Here is a 17,737-nt window from a genome sequence, read left to right on the forward strand (position 1 = left end):
AGCCCCTCCGGAATAGAGGCTTGGGCTTTCGGTGCTCCCCTGGCTGATTTCTGGGAATGTGTTCCTCCAGAGACTCCAGTCTGTTCCCTCACTGAGTCTCTCCTAAGTTTCCCGGCACCTCTCCCTTCTTAGTCACCCGGGGGCTTGCCCTCCACAGGGCACCTTGTCTCTCACAATCCCTCTGAAAGTGTCCCTCTTCTCCACAGCTGTAGCACACCCTTGGCCACTCACAGTACCGCCAGAAATGCCCCTCTTTCCCACAGTTAAAGCACATGCTGCCCGCCGCCCCTCCTCTCCCGGGATGCCCGCCACTCCCAGCCCACTGTGCTGGTCGTCCCCCAGAGGGGGTACTCTCCCTATCCTTCCCCTCAAACGGGGGGGTCCCTCCCCGAGACCTCTTGGGTTTCTCGGTCCTCCACCCAGCCACCACTTCCTGTACCGCGGAGGATCACTCCCGGTGGCCCAAGCCCCTCTTCCGGCCCAACGCTCTCTCTTCCTCCCACACCTCTCTAATCAGCTGCCTGAATGATGGAGGGGGACCCTTTTTATAGGACGGCTGGAGACTCCAAGCCACCTTGTCCTCCTCCAGAGAGCCACTGAATATCTGACTCATCGTCTCTCTAGCCACGTTGGGTGCAGCAACCTCGTAAGCATTCTCTCCATCCGAAATATGTACTCAGAGAGCTTGTCCCCTCTCCATTGCTCTAGGTGTTGAAACTCTGCTAAAAGCAGCCAGGGATCCCCTGACAACCCAAACGCTTCCTCCGAAACTTCTATACACTCCTCCACTGAAGCCCCGGGCTTTTCAACTTTCAACTCCTGGACTGCTTTGGCCACCACGCCCCTCAAACTTCCCACCAATCGCTGTCTCTTCTCCTCATCCAAGCCTGGCCACTCCTCTAACAACAGGGACGCATGCTCGATCCACGTCTCATAGCCAACCTCCCCATCCGGAGTAAGCTTGGCTCCTGAGAAAACCCCCAGCTTCAGCCGTGGCCTCTCGACCACTCCCACCAGGGAGTTAAGGGCGGCTGCCAGCTCGGAGGCCTCAACTCTATCTGGGGGACAGGGCCTGGCCAAGCCTTCCCACTCTGACCTCCCTTTACTGGTTACTAGCATCTCCCCTGGGGTCAACTCTAGCCCCTCCTCCAGTGTCTCCTCACCTTCGTCCTCTGAGAGGGTGTGGAGGCCCCCTGGACGCTGACCGTTGCTGGCAGTTCCAACATCCTGATGTTAGCACTCGTACAAACCAACACCCAGCTTCCCTCCATCTCTTTCCTGCACCTCCCTGCTACCAGTTCTATCGGCCCCATACCTTTAACCAAACTCAACCCCCGCACTAACGCACCATCCAAAACACAGAAATCCACCCTGCTCACCACACACGCATATTGCACCGGTACATCCTCTAAATCCCACCAGTTTACAATCTTATCTCTATCCATCTCCGCATTACTGGACATGCACAATTTACACAGCAGCATAAAATTCAATCCCGGACGAGCCCCCACAAATGTAATGCTAAAGCGATCGGCTGGTGTATGTCTAGGGGAAAATTCGTTCACCCGCTAAACTGCGCCTCCCGTATACGTGGATGCTGTGAAATACACGCTAATACAAACTCATACACATAATATCAAGCTCACAACAGGTACGTTTACAGAATACACTTTATAAGTCTTACTAGAACTAAGTGATTAATAAGGATACAATATATATGAAGGGAAAGAAAATAAAGAAAAGGTACCAAAACTTATCAAAGTTCAGTCAATTAGTGCACATCGTTGGAGATCAATCATCAAATCCTCCGACCACTCTTCGATCTTCTCCGACCTCCACAACCCCACCCCACCTGGGACCACCCTCGGTGATTGACCAGCAGTGCCACACTCGTCCACCTTCCTCGCTGCCTTCTTCCCAACTCCCAAAAAGCCCGCGCAATCTCAGCTCCACGACCCACAAGAGAAAATAACATCCAATCCTATTGGTTAACAAATGAATACAATCCCCGTTATCAGCAACTTAAACCCAAACAAGCTTTGAGAAGCTTTGAGAGTGCTCTGCAAGAAAAGCACTCTCTCACCAGTTAGCGTAACAAAGAAGCAGTTTTACTTTTAATGAACAAAGAAGCCATTTTGATTAACATACGCAGTACAGCTGTTCCTAAGCAGACCCTGTCTATCCAGATAATTATATATGTCATCTCGAAGAATACTTTCCATTAATTTACCCACCACTGACGTCAAACTTACAGGCCGATAATTGCTAAGTTTACACTTAGAACCCTTTTTAAACAATGGAATCACATGAGCAATACGCCAATCCTCCGGCACCATCCCTGTTTCTAATGACATTTGAAATATTTCTGTCAGAGCCCCTGCTATTTCTACACTAACTTCCCTCAAGGTCCTTGGGAATATCTTGTCAGGATCCGAAGACTTATCCACTTTTATATTCCTTAAAAACACCAGTACTTCCTCTTCTTTAATCGTCATAGTTTCCATAACTTCCCTACTTTATTCCCTTACCTTACACAATTCTCTATACTTCTCCTTAGTGAATACCAAAGAAAAGAAATTGTTCAAAATCTCCCCCATCTCTTTCAGCTCCACACATAGCTGTCCACTCTGATTCTCTAAGGGACCAATTTTATCCCTCACTATCCTTTTGCTATTAATATAACTGTAGAAACCCTTCGGATTTATTTTCACCTTACTTGCCAAAGCAACCTCATATCTTCTTTTAGCTTTTCTAATTTCTTTCTTAAGATTCTTCTTACATTCTTTATATTCCTCGAGCACCTCATTTACTTCATGCTGCCTATATTTATTATAGATCTCTCTCTTTTTCAGAACCAAGTTTCCAATATCCCTTGAAAGCCATGGCTCTCTCAAACTTTTAACCTCTCCTTTCAACCTAACAGAAACTTAAAGATTCTGTACCCTCAAGATTTCACCTTTAAATGACCTCCATTTCTCTATTACATCCTTCCCACAAAACAAATTGTCCCAATCCACTCCTTCTAAATCCTTTCACATCTCCTGAAAGTTAGCCTTTCTCCAATCAAAAATCTCAACCCTGGGTCCAGACCTATCCTTCTCCATAATTATATTGAAACTAATGGCATTGTGATCGCTGGACCTGAAGTGCTCCCCAATATATGCCTCCGTCACCTGACCTATCTCATTCCCTAACAGGAGATCCAACACTGCCCCTTCTCTAGTCGGTACCTCTATGTATTGCTGCAAAAAACTATCCTGCACACATTTTACAATCTCCAAACCATCCAGCCCTTTTACAGTATGGGCTTCCCAGTCTATGTGTGTGTAACCCCCTGGGTCGCCTCAGGCTCGCTCAGCTCGTTCTCGTCTAGGGGGAGCAGCCTTCGGCCCCGCCAAACTGGGTAATCAGCTGGTGTGGATGCTGTGTGATGTCCCCGCCTCGCCCAAAAACAGACAGTACACCATATGCGATTAAATGAGTACAATTTATAAAGGTTACTATAACTAAGTGATTAATAACGATACAGTAAAAATGAAGGAAAAACAATAAAGAAAAGGCCCCAAACTTATCAAAGTCCAAACCACTTCATGCACAACCATTGGAGCTCAATTACTGAAGTCTTCTGGCCACCATTCGACCCCCTCCGAACTCCTCGACTCGCAGCTCAGGACCACCCGAAGTGGTTAACCAAGCACATCAATCGTCGTCTCCTCTCCTCAGGGTACCTCCTGGCCTTGGACCCCTCCCCCCCCTTGGGGTCCGTTCCTCACCCAGTTTAAAGCATTGCGTCCTCTCTCTCTCACCCCCTCGCACCGATCTGCCCAAAAGCCCGCCAACAATAGCTTACAGACTCAGAAGAAAGAACAACATTAATCCCAATTGGTTTACAAAGGAATACAATTCTCGTTATCAGTAAATTTTAACCCAAACAAGCTTCCAGCACTCTCTCGCAACAAAGAAGCATTCCTACTTTTAACAAAACAAAGAAGCCATTTTGATTACATACACAGTAACAAAGAAAAAGAAGAAATCCCCTTTACATGTGGAAAATTAATATCTCCCACAATCACAACCTTGTGCTTACTACAAATATCTGCTATCTCCTTGCAAATTTGCTCCTCCAATTCTCGCTCCCCATTAGGTGGTCTATAATACACCCCTATAAGTGTTACTACACCTTTCCCATTCCTCAATTCCACCCAAATAGTCTCCCTAGATGAGCCCTCTAATCTATCCTACCAGAGCACCACTGTTGTAATATTTTCTCTGACAAGCAATGCAACACCTCCCCCTCTTGTTCCTCCGACTCTATCACACCTGAAGCAATGAAATCCAGGAATATTTAGTTGCCAATCACACCCCTCCTGCAACCATGTTTCACTAATAGCTACAACATCATATTTCCAGGTATCAATCCATGCTCTAAGCTCATCCACGTTTCTTACAATGCTCCTAGAATTAAAATAAATGGATTTAAGAAATTCTCCACCTCTTACTCTCTGTTTATCACTAATAGTGCAAACAACTTTATTATCTTCTTTTTCTTCCTTCTCCCATACATTTGTTCCTACACTCTGGTTCCCCTCCCCCCTTTTATCTAGTTTAAATCCATTGGAGCCTCTCTAGCAAACATACCTGCAAGAATATTTGTCCCCCTTCAGTTCAGATGTAAACTGTCCTGCTGGAACAGGTCCCACCTCCCCTGGAAAACTGCCCAATTATCTACAAATCTAAAGCCCTCCCTCCTGCACCATGTCTTCAGACACGTGTTGATCTGCACTATCTTACTATTTCTAAACCCGTCTGCCCGTGACACTGGTAGCAATCCTGAGATTGCTATCCTGGAGGTCCTGTCCTTTAACTTGGTGCCTAGCTCCCTAAACTCACCTTTCAGGACCTCCTCACTCTTCCTACCTACGCCATTGGTTCCTACATGGACCACGACATCTGGCTGCTCACCCTCCCTCTTGAGAATACAGAGAACTTGATCTGAGATATCACAGACCCTGGCACCAAGGAGGCAACAGACCATCCTGGATTCTCAATCTCTTCCATAGAACCTCTTATCTTTCCCCTAACTATCGAATCCCCTATCAGTACTGCTCTCCTCTTTTCCCTCCTTCCCTTCTGAGCTGAGGGTCCAGTTTTGGTGCTGGAGATGCAACCACTGCAACTTGTCCCTGGTAGGTCATCCCCATCAGCGGTATCCAAAATGGTATACTTATTATTGGTGGAAACAGCCACAGGGGTGCTCTGCTCATTCCGTCTATTTCCCTTCCCTCTCCTGACAGTCACCCAGCTACCTGTCTCCTGACTCCTAGGGGTGACTATCTCCCTGTAACTCCTGTCAATTTCTGCCTCTGCCTCCCGAATGATCCGAAGTTCATACAGTTCCAGCTCCAGTTCCCTAACTCGGTTTGTCAGGAGCTGCAGCTGGATGCACCTTTTACAAGTGTAGTCATCAGGGACAATTGTGCTCACCCTGACTTCCCACAAACTGCAAATGGAGCACTGAACTGCCCTAACTGCTGCCTCCATTACCTACTCCTAAGGTAATTAAGTTCATCATTGACTTACCTCACTTGGAGTGAAGTTCATCCTTAGCCTCTGCTCACCGAAGCCTCTCGAGCCAAAGCTTTCCTACTCTGTCTCCCACTACTCTGTCTCCCACTACTATGTCATCCGCTCCGTTAATCTGTTCGCTTTTTAACTCTCCCGCTGCCTCACGGGCTGACTTACACGCACTTGCGCAGTCGTGCTCCGTTCAACTGCTGAAGAAAAATGGGATGTTGGCCTTCATTGCTAGAGGGATTGAATTTAACAACAGGAATGTTAGACTGCAACTATACAGGATATTGGTGAGGCCGCACCTGGAGTACTGAGTGCAGTTCCGGTCTGATTACTCGAGGAAGGATATAATAGCTTTGGAGGCAATGCAGTGGAGGTTCACCAGGTTGTTTCCAGAGATGAGGGAATTAGACTATGAGGAGAGATTGAGTCACCTGGGACGATACTAAATGGAATTCCGAAGAATGAAAGGAGATAGGAAAAAAAGATATAAAAGTATGAAAGCGACAGATAAGATAGAGGCAGGAAAGTTGTTTCCACTGGTAGGTGAGACTAGAACTAGGGGACATTGCCTCAAGATTCAGGGGAGTAGATTTAGGACGGAGATGAGGAGGAACTGCTTTTCCCACAGAGTGGTGAATCTGTGGAATTCTCTGTCCAATGAGGCAGTGGAGGCTACCTCAGTAAATATATTTAAGACAAGGTTGGATAGATTTTTGCATAGTAGGGGAATTAAGGGTTATGGGGAAAAAGCAGTTAGGTGGAGATAAGTCCATGGCCAGATCAGCTATGATCTTATTGAATGGTGGAGCAGGCTCCATAGGCCAGTTGGCCTTCTCCTGCTCCTATTCCATAGGTTCTTATGTTCTTATAGTCTTCCGTGCTCTCCACTATGCCCCCAGTTGATATATCATCTGTAAATTTGCTGATGAAGGTTACAACATTATCATCAAGGTTGTTGATAGATTCAAAGCAACAACACAGCCAGCACAGAACCTGTAGCACACCACTAGTCTCCAGCGAGTCAACTATCTACTATTATTTCTTGGCTTCACCCGCAAAGCCAGAGCCGAATCCAGTTTACTGCCTCATCGTGAATGCCAAGCAACTAAAATCTCTTGACCGACTTCCCATGTTGGACCTTGTCAAAAGCTTTCCTAATGTCCATGTAGACCATATCCACTGCCTTTCCGACATCACTGCTCCCGGTAACTTACTTGAAAAACTCTATGTAAGATTGGTTGGACACAACCTATCATACACGGACAGAAGAGATTATATCTGGCCCCTTGGAACACTTTCCAATAACTTACACACTACTGATTTCCCTTGATTGTTCCCTCTTGAATTCCTGCTATTCCTTATACTCCTCAAGTAACTTGCTTGTTCCTTGCTGTCTATACCTATTATGCATCACCTTCTCCTCCTTAATCTTTTCAATATCTTCCAAAAAGCAAGCTTCTCTGAACCTGTTATCCTTGCCTTTTATTCTGACAGGAACATACAAACTCTAGACTAACAAATTTGCACTTCAAAGGCAAACACGCCTTTGACAGAAAACAACCTGTCCCAATCTATACCTGCCTGACCTTTCTGAGGACACCAAAATTGGCTTTTATCCATTTTAGAACCTCAAGCCTCGGACCAGACCTATCCATTCCCATAATTAACAGAAACCAATGGAATTATGATCACTAGTTCCAATATGTTCACCTACACACATTTCTCTCATCTACCCTCTTATTCCCTGATAGGAGATCCAGTATCTCACTCTCTAATGGGGAGCTATTAAGTGAACATTCCTGAACATATTTGACGACCTCTATCCTGTCAGGCTACCCAGATGGAATATAAGGTGTTGTTCCTCCAACCTGAGTGTGGCCTCATCGAGACAGTAGCGGAGGCCATGAATATTCCATCGGGGTAGCCTCCAACCTAATGGCATGAACATCGATTTCTTGAACTTCCGGTAATATCACCCCTCACCATTCCCCATCCCCTTTTCCCTCTCTCACCTTATCTCCTGGCCTGCCCATCGCCTCCCTCTGGTGCTCCTTCCCTTTTCTTCCATGGTCTTCTATCCTCCCCTATTATATTCCCCCTTCACTGGTCCTGTATCTCTTTCACCAATCAACTTCCCAGCTCTTTACTTCACCCCTCCCCCTGCCAGGTTCACCTATCATCTGGTGTTTCTCCCTCCCCTCCCCCACCTTTTAAAACTACTCATCTTTTTTTCTCCAGACCTACCGAAGGGTCTCAGCCTGAACTGTTGACTGTTTACTCTTTTCCATAGATGCTGCCTGACCTGTTAAGTTCTTTGAGCATTTTGTGTGTGCTGCTCTAGATTTCCAGCATCTGCAGATTTTCCCTTGTTTGCAATTGGATTACTGTCTATACAGGTCACATCTTCTCTGGAAGAGAGCTCAGTGATCCAACACTCTGAAACCCTTCCTCCTGCTCCGTCTCCTTAGCCAAGTGTTAAATGTATTATCATCATATTTCTGCCCTCAATACCATGCGGTACAGGTAGCAATCTGAGATCCCACCACTAGAGCTCCTGTTCTTTTACCCATCACCTTACTCCCTGAAGTCACTCTGTAGGATCTCTTCACCCTTCCTCCTAATGTCATTGGTACCGACATGGACCTCAACATCTGGCTGCTCACCCTCCCACTTACGATACTTGTGGACATGATCCAAGATTTCCCTGATCCCTGCACCTAGGAGGCAACATGAATTCAGGGAATCCTGTCTGTGTCCACAGAAGCTCCTGGCTCTTCCCCTGACTAATAAATCCCCTGACATTACTGCTTGCCCTTTCTCCCCCATTTCCTCTGCTGAGCCACCGAGACAGACTCAGTGCCAAGGACATGACTGCTGTAACTTCCCTCTTCTAGGTCACCCTCTCCCCTCCTTCAGCTTTATTCAAAGAGGTACACAGTATCCCTCCAATGGTCACTCAGTAGAAGACAAGATGTTTGACTGCACATACAACCTATGATTCACTTTCAAGGACCCTTCTTCTCATGTGCTCGATATTCATCATTATTATTATATTTACTCTTTTCTCTTTTATACTTCCACAGATCGCTGTCTTTTGCACATTGCTTGTCATCCTGTTAGGTATGGTCTTTCATTCTGGTCTCTCAGGGTTGTATATGGTGACATCTGTGTACTTTGATAATAAATTTACTTTGACATCGTTAAACGTTTCAGTAGAACAAAATGAAACAATAATAAATACAAGAAAAGCTGCAGAGGCTGGAAATCCAGAGCAACACACACAAAATGCAGGAGGAACTCAGCAGGTCAGGCAGCACCTATGGAAGAGAGTGAACAGTCGACTTTTCAGCTCAAACCCTTCATCAGGACAATAACGATGCAGAATAAAGTGCGGAGAGTCCAGTGAGAGTCACCAGTAGGACAGAGGTTCTCCTTGAGCCCGGTTGTATGAGCTTTCAGGTTTCTGCCTGATGGGAGGGGGGAGAAGAGTGAGGGGATGTTCATGGACTGTTCAGAAATCTGATGGCAGAGAAGAAGCTGTTTCTGAATCACTGAGTGGGAGTCATCAGGCTCCTGTACCTCCTCCCTGATGGTGTTAATGAGAAAGGGAGGACACAGCTTGAGGTCAGGATTGAACCCAGATGATGTGCACTGAGAGACGGCAGATCTACCGGCTGCTCGGCTGTGCCACCTATTAAAGGACATGTGGACAGGTACATGGATAGGAAGCTTCAGATGGATGTTGGCCAAACACGGTTGGATGGGACAAGCTTACACTCAGTGGCTAATTATCTTGGGTACTTTGTGCATTCAAAGATGCTTTTCTACACACCGCTGTAGTAATGTGTGGTTATTTGAGTTACTGTCACCTTCCTGTCAGCTTGAACCATTCTGGCCATTCCCCTCAGGATGGGTCTCATCAATAAGCATTTGCTCCCACAGATCTGCCGCTCACTATGTGTTTTTCTCTTGTTTGTTTTTCACGCCATTCTCTGTGAACTCTATGGTCCTGAGCACGACAATCCCAGGAGATCAGCAGTTTCTTAGATACTCAATCCACCCTGTCTGGCACCAACAATCATTCCAAGGTCAATATCACTCAGATCATACTTCTTCCCGATTCTGACATTTGGTCTGAACCTCTTGACCATGTCTGTGTGCTTTTATTCATTGAGTTGTTGCCACATGTTTGACTGTTAGATATTTGCATTAACAAGCAGGTGTACAGGTTTACCCAATAAAGTGGCTGAGTGTAGCTCATGGGTGAGTTGGTTAAAGGGCCTGTTTCCATGCTGTGTTAATCTCTGGTTATCACTCAATTACAGTACCATTGATGTTAATGCTATAGTGAAAATAATGAGCCCATCTCCTTTGTACCATACATCATGTTCAAGTTTAGTCTGAATGGAATAGTAAGGGAACTAGTGGTAAACAGGAACAAAGAGATTGCTGGAGATATCCCAAACCTGTGTCAACAGAGGGAGAAACCTCATGGTTTCTGTCTGCAAAGCAAGCCAGCTTCACAACCTCCTGTCAGTTTCAATCTCTTGCTCCAAACCTGCAGCATCACTGAATACTCCTTGGCTTGACCGTTTCTAAACACCATTCCTTTACTCTTCTCCACGATAATCAGCCTCGTTGCTCATAGAGTCAGAGTCATACCACTTAGAAACAGGACCCCCATATCTACTGATCAGGGTTCAGTGATGGCCCAAGTGCAGAGGGAGAGATACAGACATGGACTGAGCAAAGATTCAAAAGGTTTGAAGTACATTTATTATGAACCATCCCTGACTTTACAACCCTGAGATTTATCTTCCCAGAGGAATCCATGAAACAAAGGAACACCATGGAACCAGTTCAAAGAAACACCAAAATTCAATGTGCAAAAAAAGGATGAAATTGCACAAATGGGAAAAAATGAACAGAAAAAACCAAACAGAATATAAAACATCAAACCTCAGAGTCCTTGAAACAGTCCAGAAATGTTCACTTTAGTTCAGTTCTGATTAGCGCTGTGTCATCCATTGACCGCAGGTTGTCAGTGCACCCCATTGGAGTTGATTGGAGCCAGTGCACCCCATTGGAGTTGATTGGAGCCAGTGCACCCCATTGGAATTGATTGGGGCCAGTGCGTCCCATTGGAGTTGATTGGAGCCAGTGCGTCCCATTGGAGTTGATTGGAGCCAGTACACCCCATTGGAGTTGATTGGGGCCAGTGCGTCCCATTGGAGTTGATTGGAGCCAGTGCGTCCCATTGGAGTTGATTGGAGCCAGAGCACCCCATTGGAGTTGATTGGAGCCAGTGCGTCCCATTGGAGTTGATTGGAGCCAGTACACCCCATTGGAGTTGATTGGGGCCAGTGCGTCCCATTGGAGTTGATTGGAGCCAGTGCGTCCCATTGGAGTTGATTGGAGCCAGAGCACCCCATTGGAGTTGATTGGAGCCAGTGCGCCCCATTGGAGTTGATTGGTGCCAGTACGCCCCATTGGAGTTGATTGGAGCCAGTGCGCCCCATTGGAGTTGATTGGAGCCAGTGCGCCCCATTGGAGTTGATTGGAGCCAGTGTGCCCCATTGGAGTTGATTGGAGCCAGTGCGCCCCATTGGAGTTGATTGGAGCCAGTGTGCCCCATTGGAGTTGATTGGAGCCAGTGCGCCCCAATTCAAATCGCACAAATTAGCAATAAAAAGAGAGTAACTAGAAACCAGAAACACATAACGTGAACTGCAGAGTCCAATCCACAAACAAACTATGTTGACTAAACCTTGTCCAAGATCAAAGTCTCTGGCACATTTCTCCAGCAGCATCGAGTGAGAGGGTGAGAGAGAGACTCATCAAACGTAGGCAGACGGCCCTGACAGTCATTTGCCTCCTTCCGAAATACCATCACCTTCGATTCAACAACAGCAGTGATGTCGCCAGCAGTCTTAAACATGGCATTGGAGCTGTGCTTAGCCACACAGTCAAAGGTATAAAGTCAGTAAAGCACTGGCATACAATCAGTAAACAGCAGAGAGTTCAATATCAATATACATCAGGTATGGAATCAGTAATAAAACATAATGATCATCTTTCACCGACAGGACTAATTGCCTTGAGGAGGCAAATAAATTAGCCAATGATGGGTAATCATGGTGGTGAAGTTTTGTTGGATTGTCAGGAGAAATGTCAATAAAGATTTTCCCTTGAGTTTTTTAACAGAAATTAATCTAAAACTGGTTTGCTAGTTTGGAAGCAAGTTTTTGTAAAAATGTTAATGAACAATCAATATTAAAGCTGCAGAGAGAAAAAAGACACTGGGAGACAGTGGTGGGGTAGAGAAAAGAATGTGAAAGAGAAAGAGGGAGAATGGTGGAAAATGGGAGGAAAGGAGAGAGAGTGGAAAGGAATTTAAATTTAAATTTATCTCTCGAATATCAGAATCCCACTCATACATTTTTTGGCAAATACAACATGGGGATCAGCTGCCACTTAGTGTACAGGACTGCAGCACAGAACAGACAATAATGTAGAAATGACTGGGGCATTCCACACATCCACCACTCTCTGTGTAAAAACCTACCTCTGATACCCCCCCCCCCCCATACTCCCCTCCAATCATCTTAAAATTAATCCCCTCGTATTAGCAATTGCTACCCTGAGAAATAGGGTGTTCTGTCTGTGCATCTTACTCATTTTTATCAATTCACCTCTCATTCCCCTTCACTCCGAAAATAAAAGCCCCAGCTCGCTCAACTTTTCAAAACATTTTTTTCATTATCCCTTGTATATCACTCATTTTCAGTCTATATGTAACAGCATTTACCAATTTAATCTACACAAAATTGCAGTGGTCATGGTGTTGCTATACAGCAGTAGTGATACGGGTTGTGACGGTCGGTTCAACAACCAGATGGTTGAAGGGAAGTCTCTGTGGTGAACCTGTGGTGTGAGGTTTCTGTACCTCCTACCCGATGGTAGCTGCAAGAAGCTGACCTGGCCATGTTGGTGGGGATCTCTGATGATAAATGTTACCTTTGTGAGACAGAGGATCACATGTCAATGCTGCTTTCAACCACTTTGACACATCAATGCTTTGCAGGAGATGCCACAGGAACATAACACGATTGTGGTGTTAGATTGTGACTACGTTTGAAGTCTGTGCAGAGCAATTTGTTCAGTAACTATGAACAGTGGGTGGGTGGGTGGGAAGGAGGAAAGGGTTTGTTTTTTGTTGTTTAGTTACTGTTGTTGTGTTGTTGTTGTTTGTGTTCTACTGCTGTGGGTACAACATGTTGGCACTGTAATGTGTGTTGAAACTTCCCCAACACATCCTCGGACCGTGTTGGTTGTTAACATAAATGATACATTTCCCTGTACGTTTCGATGTACATGTGATGATATTAATAATAGTAACAACCCGTGAGGGGTTTTCTGTCCCCGATCGGGCACGTCCCCAGGTGGTGGGCTGGGGAAAGCTCTGCAGATATACAGGGCAGGTGGGAAATAAAATACCACTCACGGACCAAATCAGAAACAGATCCAGGTACGTCTGTACCCAGATAGGACGGAGATCTGATCAGCATCTGTTCTCCATGTTAGGGGCAATTGAAACCAAAAACCTGGCTGTAGGTGTAAGAAGCAATACCCTTTCACTTCAGAAATGGAGACATGTCTAGGGAACAGAGTGATACGGCCACGGCCCGGGGATCTCCAGGGCCTCCCTGGAGGTGGTGCTGGGAATGACAGTAAGCGGATTGCTGGTGGTACACTGCTGAATCAATACTTTATAGCACAACATCCCTCCATGCTATACAAGAAAATAATGAAGATGCCAACCACCGAAGCACTGATGAAAATAGAATCACTTCAGCAACTGCTCCACAACTGGATGCTAATAGCAACAACACAGATGCAGAGTCTCCACAGAATGCTAAGAATGAAGCTGAGCTTACAGATAAAATTATCTTTATACTTAACATCATACAAACAAAATATATGGGCACTGACCCAACAAAAAGACCCTACCAAACAAAACAAGACATCAACATTTGCAAAAATTGTTAATACTCTCAAGAATATTATATTATCACAATACTTCAGAAAACTTGCAACATTTGAAGAAGTACACACAATAACATACTGCAGAACATTAACTGCAGTACAGTGCATTGATTCCAAAATAGAGACACTGATTAGTAGAAACCCAAAAGTGAGAGCACTGAAATGTCAGAAAAGGTTAAGAAAGGAAATTGAAACCTTAGCAGCATAAATAACCCACCTAATAGAGTATATAATGGATAACCTGAGCAAAAAACACTAAGGAAACATACAATCAACCTATAGCTACACTAAAACAAATGCTTGGTACATACAGAGCCAGACTAAATAGATACATGAAATGTGTCAGATGAAGAAAACAGAACAATCAGTTCAGAAACACTGAAAAAGGTTTACACAGAAAATTGAAACCAAATTCGACACACCAAAATGTCACCAACACTGGCACAGAATAACTAACTGTTACGAACCCACAGGTCTTTTACTGAGACTGTTTCTTTAAGAGTGCCTGAGTGAGGCGGGACTATCACGTCAGTCACAGGCTGTCTCAGTCTGTGCAGATGGAGAGAGAGAGAGAGAGAGAGAGAGAAAGAAAACTCTCCAATGCCCACAAGGGTGGGTTGATCATCGGCACGCAGTGCATAATGAATGTCTGACTGTCACTTTGTATAATCCATAGGACTGGATTTTGGGATAATTTGTGGACCACTTGTGTAGCCCTTACCTGTGTATGTTGTGTGGTAACCACTGAAAGACAATATTCCTGTGACAGGTCACTTTCGGTGATAATTCGTATGTGGATTTGGAACGTCATGACGGACAAAATCTACGGCGACTGTTATCTCGTTTTACCTGACGTGGAACCTGTGGGATACTTCGTACTTACCTTTCCTCTACGTTTCACCCTGCATTACAAATATCTCTCTCCCATCATTTATTTTGTGGATTACCTTGGTTGAGTTACTATATTATAAGTAGATACTAATAAAGATAGTGCTTTTAACATCAAAACCAGACTCCAGGTGTAATCTATTGCTGCTGGTTCATTTCTAAAACGTTACAGTTCGTAACATAACAAACACAGAGATAATGAACTTTTGGTCTAATATCTGGTCATCAGCATAATGCACAACCAAGAAACAAACTGGAATAGGGGGGACAAGGACTGAAGAAATGCAATTATCTGAAGTTACAATGGATATGCTAAATGTGGTTATAAATAATACCACACCTCTAGAAAAGTACCAGCAGTGTTCATTTTCAAATTGTAGCATGGCACATCTTGCAGCTAATTGTCATTCACTGAGATAAGCACAATATACTTACAGAAGAGCACAACAGACACCATAAGGGCATGAAAGGATGTAAAGTACAACTGATAATAGATTCTGTAATTCTAAATCAAGCCTGGAGGAAAAGCAGAGATCTTTCGTGTTATTATATTGACTACCACAGAGCATTTGATTCTGTCCCACACTCATGGTAAATAGAAGTTCTTAATAAATATAAACTACACCCAGTACATGTGATGATACCACATATGATGAACCACTGGTGAACTATCATCACTCTATCCATCAACCAAAAAAAACAAAATAAGCAAAGGCATTTTTCAAGGTGACTCTCTGAGCCCACTATGGCTTTGTCTAGCTTTAAACCGTCTCTCTAATTTACTGAATCAGATGAAAATAGGGTATTAAATCAGAAACAACCTAACAATTTACACCTTCTATACATGGACAATTTGAAATTATACGCTCCTTCATCAGTAAAGCTAAAGCAATTAATTCAAATAGTAGAACTATTTTTGAAAGATAAAAACATGAACTTTGGACTAGATAATTGCAGAACATTAAACATAAAGAAAGGTGCAATAGAGATAGAACAATATAAAAAAGAGCAGCAGGATACAATACAACCGATGGATGAGTATAAAACAAGTATTTGGAATATCACCAAGTAAAGAAAATAGAACATAGCGTGATAAAGGAAAAACTTTTGATAGAATTTGCTTTGAGGCTAAAGTAATCTGCCAAACAGAGCTCAATAGTAAAAATATAACAAAGGCAATATAATACCACGGTTATGATTTCTACTGCTAAACTGGAAGTATTTCACTTCAGTAGTTTTTTTGCAAAAGCAGTGTGCCCTGCTGGTAGAATGTTTTAGTTTTGGCTAAAGATAAGAAGCCCTTCTGTTCAGCTTAAGAATGTTGTGTCAGCCAATCAGGATGATGGGTATGGAGAAAGTTCTAGAGAGAGCAGAGAGAGGGAGTTTTGTGAAGGACAGTAGTTTGGGGTCTTTTGGTGGGAACTGCGGAGTGGACATAAGGGGAGATGCTACAGAATGTCATGGGAAGGAGAGTCCCTGTTGCAAGAAATACTTTGTACAGAAGAATGGCCAATACCAAGAACAGGAGGAGGAAGAGGAATAACAGGCATTAAAAATTTCAACAACACTCAGATAAAACTTCAAAGGATATATTTTCACCAACGAAAACTTGATTAAGCAGTCCACATGAGGATATGCAATTCTGATACGAAGTACACTCTCTCAAACTTAAATGAAAGCACAACCCAGAAAAATGAAGAAATTATCACCATAGAAGTAAAAGTTAACCTGAGCAGACGAGATGTCAGCGAGCAAGCGTCGAACGCCTGGCTCCGAGGTGGAGTTCTCTTCCCAGAAACAGAAGGGTTCCTTGTGGCAATTCAGGAACTGGTAGCTAGCACAAAACAATGATCAAAAATACATAATTCAACAACAACAAATTCAAGATGGCAAATGCAAAAGAGGGAAAATAAAAACCAGAAACATTTGAATATGTTACAGGATTCTGTAGTAGTTTAACTCATTTTGATTACTTACATAGGCACAATTAAGTGGCAAACATTCACTAAAATCTTGCTTTAGAATGCAAACTTAACTAATTTGCTCTGTATGTATCTTCTGTATCTCTTTCTGCTGTGCCTGTTCAAACAGCTCAGCGTCTGCTTTTTAATCTTTGCTTTCGTATTTGCTTCCGGCCTCTTGAATCTTGGCTGATGACCGTGGGTGTGGTGAGTAATTGTTCTCCCAAATCTCTGCAACAGCCTCCTTCCTGCATCTGCTGCGTGTTATTGAGTTCTGTGTCAATGTTTCCCAGAAAGGCCCTTCATTTAGAAGAACAAACTGATAAACAAAGACGAGAGCTAATCTGCTCACCTCCATCCATTCTGTGGAGAAGGAACCTACAGCAGTCCTGGCACAGGTTGAGGACCTCCTTTCCTGATTGAGTCTTGATTAAGGGTTTTGACCTGAAATGTCGACTGTTTACTCTTTTCCATAGATACTGCCTGGCCTGCTGAGTTCCTCCAGCATTTTGTGTGTGTTACTTTGATATTCAGCATCTGCAGATCTTCTCTTGCTTGTCATTCTCCCTCTATTGCCACAGTTCTGGGTACCTCCACTGGATATCTGTAGTGTTCCTATTTACCACTAGTTCCCTTACCATTCCATTCAGACTAAACTTGAACATAATGTATGGTACAATGGAGATGGGCTCATTATTTTCACTATAGCATTAACATCAATGGTACTGTAATTGAGTGATAACCAGAGATTAATACAGCATGGAAACAGACCCTTTAACCAACTCACCCATGAGCTACACTCAGCCACTTTATTGGGTAAACCTGTACACCTGCTTGTTAATGAAAATATCTAACAGTCAAACATGTGTTACAAACCCCGTAACTGGGTCACTTACCAGCAAAGATAGAGAGGTCCGTTGATACTATTTTTAACAGTATTTATTAGTAAAAATACACAAAAATCATATCAATGCAAATATACAGATAATATACGTCGTCAATACTAAATCTAAAAGTGCGGGTATAATAATAATCAATCAGAAATAAGCTCTATCGTTGTCTAGAGGATAATGTATTGTCCGATGGAAATATAAAGTTCACTCAGTTTATGCAGGCTGCAGCCTTTGGGGACCACTGGGTTTGCAATGGTTGGAGAGAGAGAGAGAGAGATTTGGGAGAAAAACTTGCCCATTTTCCTTTTATGATTTCGATCTGTCGGAGTCTCGTTGGTGTGGCCGTTCACTTGTGGCCTCTCCTTTAGCTAAGCC

General features: G+C 44.0%; 1 protein-coding gene across 1 annotated transcript in view; it reads right to left on the minus strand.

The window, feature by feature from the left end:
• LOC140726044 (uncharacterized) overlaps nt 1–16,519 on the minus strand; it is a 246,750-nt gene extending 230,231 nt beyond the window's left edge. Inside the window, exon 1 of the mRNA XM_073041939.1 lies at nt 16,486–16,519. The gene's annotated coding sequence lies outside the window, so the exon portion shown is untranslated. The remainder of the gene's footprint in view (nt 1–16,485) is intronic.
• Between the last annotated feature and the right edge of the window lie 1,218 nt (nt 16,520–17,737).

Source organism: Hemitrygon akajei, chromosome 4 (genome assembly GCF_048418815.1).
Source record: "Hemitrygon akajei chromosome 4, sHemAka1.3, whole genome shotgun sequence".
Lineage (NCBI taxonomy): Eukaryota > Metazoa > Chordata > Chondrichthyes > Myliobatiformes > Dasyatidae > Hemitrygon > Hemitrygon akajei.